The sequence below is a fragment of the Crinia signifera genome, chromosome 1, assembly GCF_055691185.1.
Source record: "Crinia signifera chromosome 1, ASM5569118v1, whole genome shotgun sequence".
In the NCBI taxonomy this organism is placed as follows: domain Eukaryota; kingdom Metazoa; phylum Chordata; class Amphibia; order Anura; family Myobatrachidae; genus Crinia; species Crinia signifera.
Window position 1 is genome coordinate 338,908,912 of NC_139217.1, and position 10,548 is coordinate 338,919,459.

A 10,548-nucleotide genomic window follows, 5' to 3' on the forward strand; every position below is an offset into this window, starting at 1 on the left:
TATTGCTGGGGTATGTACAGACGCAGACACACTGAATGTCTGGCATCTCTTAAACCTTTCACTGCTGGAGAAGTCAGCAATAAACTGAGAATAGGTGGAATGTGAGGTTTACTATTCATAAATAGTAGGCACGCTATTTTAAAAGCACAGTTTTAATGACTACACTGTGTCCCACTAATCATAACCTATGTTTCAGGTGCCTCTGTAAACTTGCTTCTGACAAAGCCCTTCTTCACACAGAATGACTTACACATGGAACGCTTTGAAAACACAATGGGTGACATTCTATGCTATGCGAGTATCGTTATTTTGCGGTAATTAGACCACAAAATGGCGATATCGCATTTTCCCATTAAATCGTTGATTTAATGGGATGCGCATAGGGGCTGAAATCGCATATTTTGTGCGTTAAGGTCTGGTGAATAAAAATGCGAGATTAATTCGCATTTTTATCGCATCCAGATGTTTGCGCACAGAAAAGTATACAAGTCGCTTATTTAATGCTATGCGCATTTGCACATCGCATTTTTTAAGTGACTAATTTTCGCACTAATTTCAGACCTGGGTCTGTTAGGCGAATTAGCCAGAACCCTGCACAGATCGCAATGTTCCGTGCAGGGTTCTGCTGTAAAAAATAAAACAAATGGTTAAATAAAAAAAAAAACGAGCGCGGGGTCCCCCGTCCGAGTGTAACCAGCCCCGGGCTCACAGAGCCGGTGCTGGTGACATAAAATCAGGGTCCCCGACAAATAGGGGTCCCCTTGATTTTATGAAACCAGCACCAGACTCAAGGTCCGGCGCTGGTTCCCAAAATACGGGGGACAAAGTGACTAGGGGTCCCCCGTATTTTAAGAACCAGCACCGGACACAACCAGCCAGCAGGGTAATGCCACAGCCGGGGGGAGACTTTTTATACAAGTCCCCCCGGCCAAAGCATTAACCCCCTGGCTGGTCAGCATGGGCAGGGGTCCTGGGGAAGTGGGGACCCCCCCAATGAAGGGGTCCCCCCCTCCAGGACTTACCAGCCCATGCTGATAGTCCGGGGCTGTCCTCCATGCCCCTGGGCTGTGGGCATGGAGCTGATGCTTTGTGTAAAAAAAAGAATGTAAACTATTGTTTTACACTGGCGAACTATCAGTCCCAGCAAGCCTACCCCGCATGCTGGGACTTGGGGAACCACAAGTCCCAGCATGCGGGGCATTAAAGGGCCCACTGGCACTTGTAGTTCTGCAGTGTAAAAAATAGTGCACAAAATCACACTGACACCCTGTAAAATAAAACTTTAATACACACAAAACACACACACACTGATACTTACCTACCTTGAGCCCGTAGGTCGGTCCCTGGATCCTGGATTCTTCCTCCGGGGCTCCAGGGCAGAAGAGTCCGGTTCCGGGGCCTTGGTCCTGGTTCCGGGGCTGGTCCTGGGGTTCCGGGGCTCCTGGCGTGAAGAATCCGGGGTCCGAGATCCCTGGTAGTCCAGAGGGGTACCTAAGGAGGGAAATCCAACTCACCTGCTCCCCGGCGGCGACCTCCGGTGACAGCGATGCTCCCGAATGGTACCCGGCTTCAAAGAGTTGGTCCGGCGCTGAGATGTTTCCTCTTCGCCGTCTCTGAACAGAATGATTTCTCGGCCAATCAGGAGCTGAGAAAGTCGGCTCCTGATTGGCCAGAAATCATTCTGAATATAGACGCCGACGTAGTAACATCTCTGCTCTGGATGCGCTGAGATGTTACTCCGTCGGCGTCTATATTCAGAATGATTTCTGGCCAATCAGGAGCCGACTTTCTCGGCTCCTGATTGGCCGAGAAATCATTCTGTTCAGAGACGGCGAAGAGGAAACATCTCAGCGCCGGACCAACTCCTTGAAGCCGGGTACCATTCGGGAGCAGCGCTGTCACCGGAGGTCGCCGCCGGGGAGCAGGTGAGTTGGATTTCCCTCCTTAGGTACCCCTCTGGACTACCACGGATCCCGGACCCCGGATTCTTCACGCCAGGAGCCCCGGAACCCCAGGACCAGCCCCGGAACCAGGACCAAGGCCCCGGAACCGGACTCTTCTGCCCTGGAGCCCCGGAGGAAGAATCCAGGATCCAGGGACCGACCTACGGGCTCAAGGTAGGTAAGTATCAGTGTGTGTGTGTTTTGTGTGTATTAAAGTTTTATTTTACAGGGTGTCAGTGTGATTTTGTGCACTATTTTTTACACTGCAGAACTACAAGTGCCAGCGGGCCCTTTAATGCCCCGCATGCTGGGACTTGTGGTTCCCCAAGTCCCAGCATGCGGGGTAGGCTTGCTGGGACTGATAGTTCGCCAGTGTAAAACAATAGTTTACATTCTTTTTTTTACACAAAGCATCAGCTCCATGCCCACAGCCCAGGGGCATGGAGGACAGCCCCGGACTATCAGCATGGGCTGGTAAGTCCTGGAGGGGGGGGACCCCTTCATTGGGGGGGGGTCCCCACTTCCCCAGGACCCCTGCCCATGCTGACCAGCCAGGGGGTTAATGCTTTGGCCGGGGGGACTTGTATAAAAAGTCTCCTCCCGGCTGTGGCATTACCCTGCTGGCTGGTTGTGTCCGGTGCTGGTTCTTAAAATACGGGGGACCCCTAGTCACTTTGTCCCCCGTATTTTGGGAACCAGCGCCGGACCTTGAGTCTGGTGCTGGTTTCATAAAATCAAGGGGACCCCTATTTGTCGGGGACCCTGATTTTATGTCACCAGCACCGGCTCTGTGAGCCCGGGGCTGGTTACACTCGGGCGGGGGACCCCGCGCTCAGTTCTTTTTTTTACACCTTGCGCTGTCCTGCAAATGTGCGATTTTCACACATGAAAATCGCACATTTTCAGGACTAAAAACAGCGCACCACATCGCCGCAAATCGCCCCTATTCGCACTTTTCAGCCTCCAATGCGCATCACATTAAATATGCGCATTTAGGCTGAAAAATGCGAGTTGAAAATAGGCGATTTGCGGCGATATAGTGTGCGAATTAAACATGCGCATTTAGCGCAGAGCATAGAATGTCACCCAAGATTCTACATCTGTGTACCAGAAAAGTTTCATTTGGACTCAGTATGCACGCCATATGTTTGATCCCCCCCCTGTCAGAAAGGCAAGTTACAGCACTTGTAAGGACCCCATACACTATGGGGGTTATTCTGATTTACTCTTTCCGGCAAATTCCTTCTTAGATGGACAAAACCATGTGCACTGCAGCGGGACAAATGTAAAATGTGCAGAGAGAGTTAGATTTGGGTGGGGTTTTACTCAGTGCTTAAAGTGGTCCTTGAGAGGTGCTGGATCTTATGTCCTTTGCAACCTAGGCTGAGCCAGGGCCAGTGCTAGAGTGTTCAGCACCCCCTTATCTGCCCCCCTGCAGTGCACATGGTTTTGTCCATTGAAGAAGGAATTTGCCAGAAGGAGTGAACCAGAATAATACCCAATGTGATTTGGGCCCGATTTTACCCGATTCTGTCAGATCGGTTCGAGAAATTGTATTTTGTGTATGACATCCGATCGGATCTGATCCTGTAAACATTGCTGAGTTTTGATATGGTTCCACCTGCCAATTATACCCACCTTTTAATGTATGTGATTTTTATAAGAGTAATAATAACTCTAATTGCCTTTGCCAGACCTTGTCCACAGCTCTCATGCAGACCGGAGGCCTCTGAGCAGAATGCAGCCACTATAATTGCATTTCAGTGTGTTCAGCACAAAATGAACCATTAAAATGACTTCCCTGTTTCTTTGTCCCAAGGGAATTTCTCCTCTGCTCTTGATGTCTCTGTGCAGTTTAAATAATAACAATTTCCTGGCTGGCTTTGAAATGCAGATACTCCGAGTCTGTAAGTCACCGCACCGCCATATCTAGACTCTTACTCAGCCACATGGTTTCTTCTTACTAACAGAGAGTTCTTACTGCCAAATGGGAAAGCAGCTCAAATATTTTAGGCAAATACATTGTGTATGAAAAATGTGCACATCAGCAGAAGTAACACTGACTAAGGGCTATGACGAAAATGCGGTAAAACCCCCGTTTTACTGCATTTTCAAATTTACTAAAACCCGGCCACACCGTCTTCGGTGGGCAGGATATCGCCGCCTTTGGGTGGCAATACCCTATAGAAGCCTAAGGGCTTCTATCGCCGCCCGCTGCCCGCCGTCCGCAACCCCCTCCCCTGTCCTCCGTGCTGCTCCTCCTCCCCCAGCAGCATGTCACAGCCTGGGATGTCCTTCTGGCAGCAGGGGGCCTCCATCACCGATGTATGTTAATACACCCCGCCCTAAATGAAAAAATGAGTAAATATGCCTAGAAAGCAAATCCATAGCCAACAGAATATTAGACTTTGACAAAAGATGAATATAGAATGATATACTCCTGGGATGTCATATACTCATGCATACCTCCCAACATCTGCGTCTCCCTACTTGGGACACTCACGCGGCAGAGCCGCGTGTGTTCTTGAAAAGGGGCATGGCCTATGGAAAGGGGCATGGCCCAGCAGGATGGCATGCCCTTAGGCCATGCCCCTATTTTCTGCCCGTCTGCATCGCTGAATAGATGCTGTATGTATGCGCACAGCGTCTATTCCCTTCAGGCTGAGGGGACTCCCAACTGCCACCCCTGCCGCGGGACACTGGCGGCTTCGGGCGGGATGCAGGAACGTCCCCAAAAACCGGGAGAGTGGGACAGTTTGGAAGTAGGGATGGCCATCGACCGTCGATGATTAGAAATCATCGTTGGTTTATGGCCAATGTCGAATATTTTTTACATCGATGGGGGAGAACCAGATGTTTTCCAACCATCGATGTCAGGCTTAACTGAATAGTTTAGTTTTTCTTTTTTCATCAAGGGTCCGGGACACGGATCATAGCTCCGCCCCCAATACCCGTGAAGCCCCTCCCCCGTAGTTTGATTGGCCCACAGGCCAATCTTTCAAAGCAAATGGTTGGCCATCAATATGTAAAAACCACCATCGATGGCAAAGGTAATGATGGCCATCCCTATTTGGAGGTGTGCTCATGGGATGGCTGGTGCACATGGCAATGTGTAGTCTAAAACCTGCACAGAAGAAACCCAATGCATTTTGTCCCTTACTAGGACTTCATCAGGGGTTAACAGATCATAAGGGGTTTCAAGACCTATTGATATGTTTTCTGTGGATAAACCCACTGGCTGGGTGGCGGATGGCCTTCCTCTTGATTATGCTGCTAATACATTTGTAGTCTGATGTTAAGTTGGTGGATAAGGTTTCTCTTTAATAGCAGTACCAGTATAAGGTTATGAAGGAGATGACTACTCCAATCGGTCTGGGGAAGTACCGATGTGTAATTCACATTGGACATGGTTTCAATCCCTGGTGGATCCAACTGTAAAAGCTCAGAAATTGGAATAAAACAGTAAACTCAATACAGATTCTGGAGTTAATTCAAAGGCGGTTCTCACCTTCAGTGAGTGTGCTCTGGTCACAATGTCTGAATCTGAAAAGGTTTTTGAAAGTAAAAAAAAAAGTGACAGAAATGAAAGGGGGGCACGTGCCCGGGTGCCCCCCCTAAATCCGCCCATAGGCTGCTGTGGCAGACACAATTGGACAGCTGAGCCGTCGCTCAGCTGTCCTGTTCTTCTATAGGCACCGGCGGCTCAGGCTGTCAGCGGGGAACCCGGTCCTAGAGCAAAGCCGCCAGAGCGCAGCGCAGCTACACACTGCATGTTTCTGACAGGCACCGGCACCCACCACAGACCCTGCTGGTGGTCGCTCCTCCAAGCCACTGCGGGGTCTGCTTTACGGTGACTACGCCACTGACTGCCGTACTCGGCACACTATTCCGAGTCCATGTGGCACAAAAATCATTAATCACATCAGAATGGTCTCCCACTCTGCCCCCATTCACTCTATGTCCCCCAGCCTGCCCCTTCACTGTATTTCCCCCAGCCTGCCCCCATTCACTGTATGTCACCCAGCCTGCCCCTCCTTCACTGTATGTCCCCCATTCACTGTATGTTCCCCACTCTGCACCCATTCACTCTGTCCCCCAGCCTTCCCCCCTTCTCTTAATGTCCATCAGTGCCTTCAGTCATTGTATGTCCCCAAGCCTGACCCTCCTTCACTGTACGACTCCCATTCACTGTATGACCCCCATTCACTATGTACCCCACTCTGCCCCCATTCACTGTATGACCCCCATTCACTGTATGTCCCTCACTCTGCCCCCATTCACTGTATGTCCCCAAGTCTGCCCCTGCTCCCCCTTCTCTGAATGGCCATCACTGACTCCATTCACTGTCCCCAAGCCTGACCCTCCTTCACTGTATGTCCCCCACTCCGCCACCTCCCTTCTCTGTATGATTCCCAGCCCCTTGTGTAAGCAAGAGGAAGGAGAGGCAAAGCAGGCACTGCAAGAACAGGAGATGCTTGGGCTCCCACTGCTGCCCTCCTCCGCTCTGCATGTTACGGGAGCAAGCTTCCCCCTTGCTGCCCCCCTCCCCAAACACTGCTGTCACTGTGATTGTGGAGTAGGGTGATATACGATTGAAGCAGCAGGGGTAGGACGCCACACACATCTGACTGTGACGGCCGGCACCTCCTCACTGCAACAGACAGCAAGGTAAAGGCACTCGCCGGGGCCCCACCTTTAGTGTCCTGTGCTTCCCACATCTGATGCTCTGCCCGCTTCCAGCTGAAGGCTGCGGGCCGCTTGAAATGACAGCACGGGCCGCAATTGCCCCCCGGGCCTGACTTTGGACATGCCTGTCCTAGACTCTGTAGAACTATGAAGCGGATTCCCCAGGCAGTATCATTAGGGGCCATAATAATCAGAATAAACCCATTACTCTTAAGAGTAATTCCAGCAAGACAGAGCAATAATACATCTTCACAAATACATGTTGTGCTGATGGGGGTGGAAGGGGCAATTAAAACTTTGTGGATAGATCCATATCTGGGGACTGGATGATACAATTACACAAACTGTTATAGAGCAGTAGGGGTTGGGCTGAATAGATGTCATATGTGGCACCACACCCATAATGCCTCCTAACTGGACAGCAGTTGGCAATATGGCTTATATGAGTATTATGCTGAGAAGACTCAGTGACAAGTACATTTTAAAGGGTCAAAAAAAGTGGTCATAAAGTTTTCCGGTGAGTCCCACTGCATGTAAATTTACTCACAGTGGGTAAGGATGAGTGGCACAAGTCCCATGCTAGTTTCCACTACGTGAAACAGGAATGGGATCATTCGTCAGACTGCATTTAGGTCTACAGTCATTAGGTCGACCCCACTAGGTCGACTGGCAGGAAGGTCGACCTGACTTAAGGTCGACATGGGCCAAGGTCGACATGACTTAAGGTCGAATTTGCATAAAGGTCGACATGAGTAAGGTCGACTGGTCATAAGGTCGACATGGGTTTTTCACTGTTTTTTTATCCGAATGTCGACACAGTCGACATGGACACAGTTGGCAATGAGAATCGGACATTTAAACAGTGCACATCCCTTATAAGAGTTATATCATGGGCTGCTAATACTAGGCACCGTTGCGGTCTATAAGATTTGCTCTTTAAAGCACATAATATTTAGAATTCAGCAGTATTTAAACAGACATACATGACAACATATACAGCTCTGACATTATTAAGCTATGTTTCATTAGCCGTATGGCCTTTGGATAATAATTGTGGTGCCTGTGTTTTACTTAACTACTTCCTGTCAGTCATCTACAAGAGGGTTAAGTCAGCACCAAATGGTACAGAAATGTACAAAAAAGGACTTTTAAACATATTGTATTCTCCCTCCTCATCTGTATTCAAACCACAGAGTTTTGAAGTGGATATAAATAGCAGTGGAGGAATGCATGACGGTTTGGGATGGAGGCTGTGAAGTTACTGCTGTCTGTAATTTTAGGGACTTTGAACTCCCTGCCTGTCATTTGTTTAAAGCGAGACTGTTGTGTTGCTGAGCTCTCGGGAACAGTAAGCGTTAACTTTATCTGCGCACAGAGCTGACAACATCAGTCACAAAACTGCATCATCTAATGGAAATTATGTCCAACTAGTCTGGAAGAAAAGACAAATGATGAGTTTAACAAACTTGCCCTAAGCCATTCAGCAACTTCTAGAAGAAAAGCTTTGTGCAGATAAAAAGTATCTGTTCCATATGACTTTGGGCTCATTCACACATAAGGCCAGATGTACTAAGCTTCAAAAGAGATAAAATGGAGAGTGATAAACAACCATCCGATCGGCTCCTACCTGACAACACAGTCAGTGACATAGCAGGTAGGAGCTGATTGGCTGGCTGTTTATTACTCTCCATTTATCACTTTTATTTATTTCTTTTTTTACAGTTTCTTATATAGCGCAGCAGATTCCGTTGCGCTTTACAATTATAAACAGAGATAAATCAAACTGGGTAACAACAGACTTTTGAAGCTTAGTACATCTGGCCCATAACCTGTAACGTGTATTCAAATCATACTTGCCTACCCTCCCGGAATGGGCGGGAGGGTCCCGCAAATCGGTTCCCCCTCCCGGGCCCCCGGGAAGGTGGGCAAGTCTCCCGCATTGTAGCCACTGCCCCTGCTCCCCCCTTCCCCGCAGTATAAATTTCCGAATTTCGCAGGTCCGCGGGTAGGGGGCGGGGCTATAATTACACGAATCGCGTCATTTTGTGTCATTTTTAGCCCCTCCCCCATCCACGGGCCCGCAAATTAATGCGGCTGCCGGTTGTGGGGGCGGGGCTTGGTGACGTCAGCTTCACCCCGCCCCCAAAACGAAGCCTCGTCCAGCCCCCCTTTCACTCCTCTCTGGGAAGCCCGGAGAGGAGTTTTACAAAGTCTAATTTAAAAAGTATGATTCAAATTAAAATAGGACAAATATGTTCTTTTATGCTTCCTAGCTTGTTCCTAACAATCTGTTACCCTAAATCACGGTGGTCGAATTTGTAGGGCGACCAATTATCAAACAACTGTGCATGCATGAGTCGTAGCGCACATGCGTGAGTCCAAACAGCGAAAAATCAACGATTACTCTATATGCAAGTTGATTAACAGGAAGCCACCTTTTGCGGGTGTCATCCATCTGTTTTCTGGGCGCGTCGGAAAACCGCAAGCGTTCTCACGCACTTATTTAGGCAGGGTCTGTGATGTTAGTTCCGGCTTCAATCAGTCTGTTTCTATCGCAGAGTTGTAGAAGGGTCTGGACACAGACTGCACAGACTGGAATTGTCATTGGATGGTGAGTGAGGTGCCTATGGATTTGCAGGTGACCGGTGAGATTTTCGCTAGCCATTCTCAGACTTGCATGGGTCTGAGTGGGTGGGCTATCCAATCCATGGGCTGTGAGAATTGTCCATCTAAATAACCCCCCATAGACAAAAATGCATGCTGCAACTATTGACAAGAACAGTCAATATATTAAACGCCATCTTTAGGACCCCAACCAGTTCTCTTTTTGCAGGTTACCTAGTAGGCGCACAGGTGCACTCATTACTCACTAACACATTTGAAAATAGCCACAGGTAGAGCTACTTATTTCACTTGTGATTATGGGTGTTATGCAGAGCTGATTGCTGTTGTGTGAATTCGCAATATCTTCGTTTATTGAACAACTGCGCATGCGTATGGAACGTTGTGCACATGCACAAGCCAAAATAGGGCTTTTGGGGTTGTAACCAGCCATTTTCAGTGTCAGAAAGAAACCCAGGCATGCCTAGGTATTTTATAGCTAGAGCCTGTGACATCAGCGCTGGCCTCGATAGGCCTGTATCTGTAGCGGAGTTGTGGAAGGGTCAGACTCACATTTGCACAAACTGGGAAAACCATTGGATGGTGAGAAAATTGCATATGTATGTGTGACCGGATAGCAATTTTTTTGCAATTCACTCGCACATTTCCACAGGGCGGGTTTTCACTCTGTCTGGGCAGCGGGTAATTGCTCGCAGTCAGCTGCAAATTTGAAGATGAGCGATCAGATGTGTGGTGACCCGGAAAACACAAACTGTTTGAAAACCTATGTCCTAGCCATGCTGCACTAATTTTTTTAATACTTACCCTCCAAAGTCCAGCCACGGCAGTAGGAGTGCTGGCGGAATTGCCAGAAAAATGGCATGGCTGCTGTTTTTCCTGTGATCTGCGCATGTGCAGTTTAGCCTGAGCGCTCTAGTGCTCAGACTCCACAAATGTGGGCTGTTGCCAGCAGCAGCGATGCGAGAAATGGCCGCCGTGCCATTTTTCCAGAGCTTTGCACATGCGCATTAGGGTCTGAGAGCTCTAGTGCTCAGACGCCACAAATGGGTGCTTTTGCCAGCAGCAGCAGCAGCAATGTGAGGAATGGCCATTTTTCCAGAGACCTGTGCATCTGCACAATTCGCGTGCGTGACACTGTCCAGCGATGGACTAGGGAAAATGCAGGCATGACCAAGCATCTTAGAGGAGGGCTTCTGACTTCAGCTCGGGCCTCGATCAGGCTAATTTTATCACAGCCATCGAGTAAGTCCCTGGCTTCTCTCAGCCTGTGATCAGTTATGACCAGTGGGGAAATCAC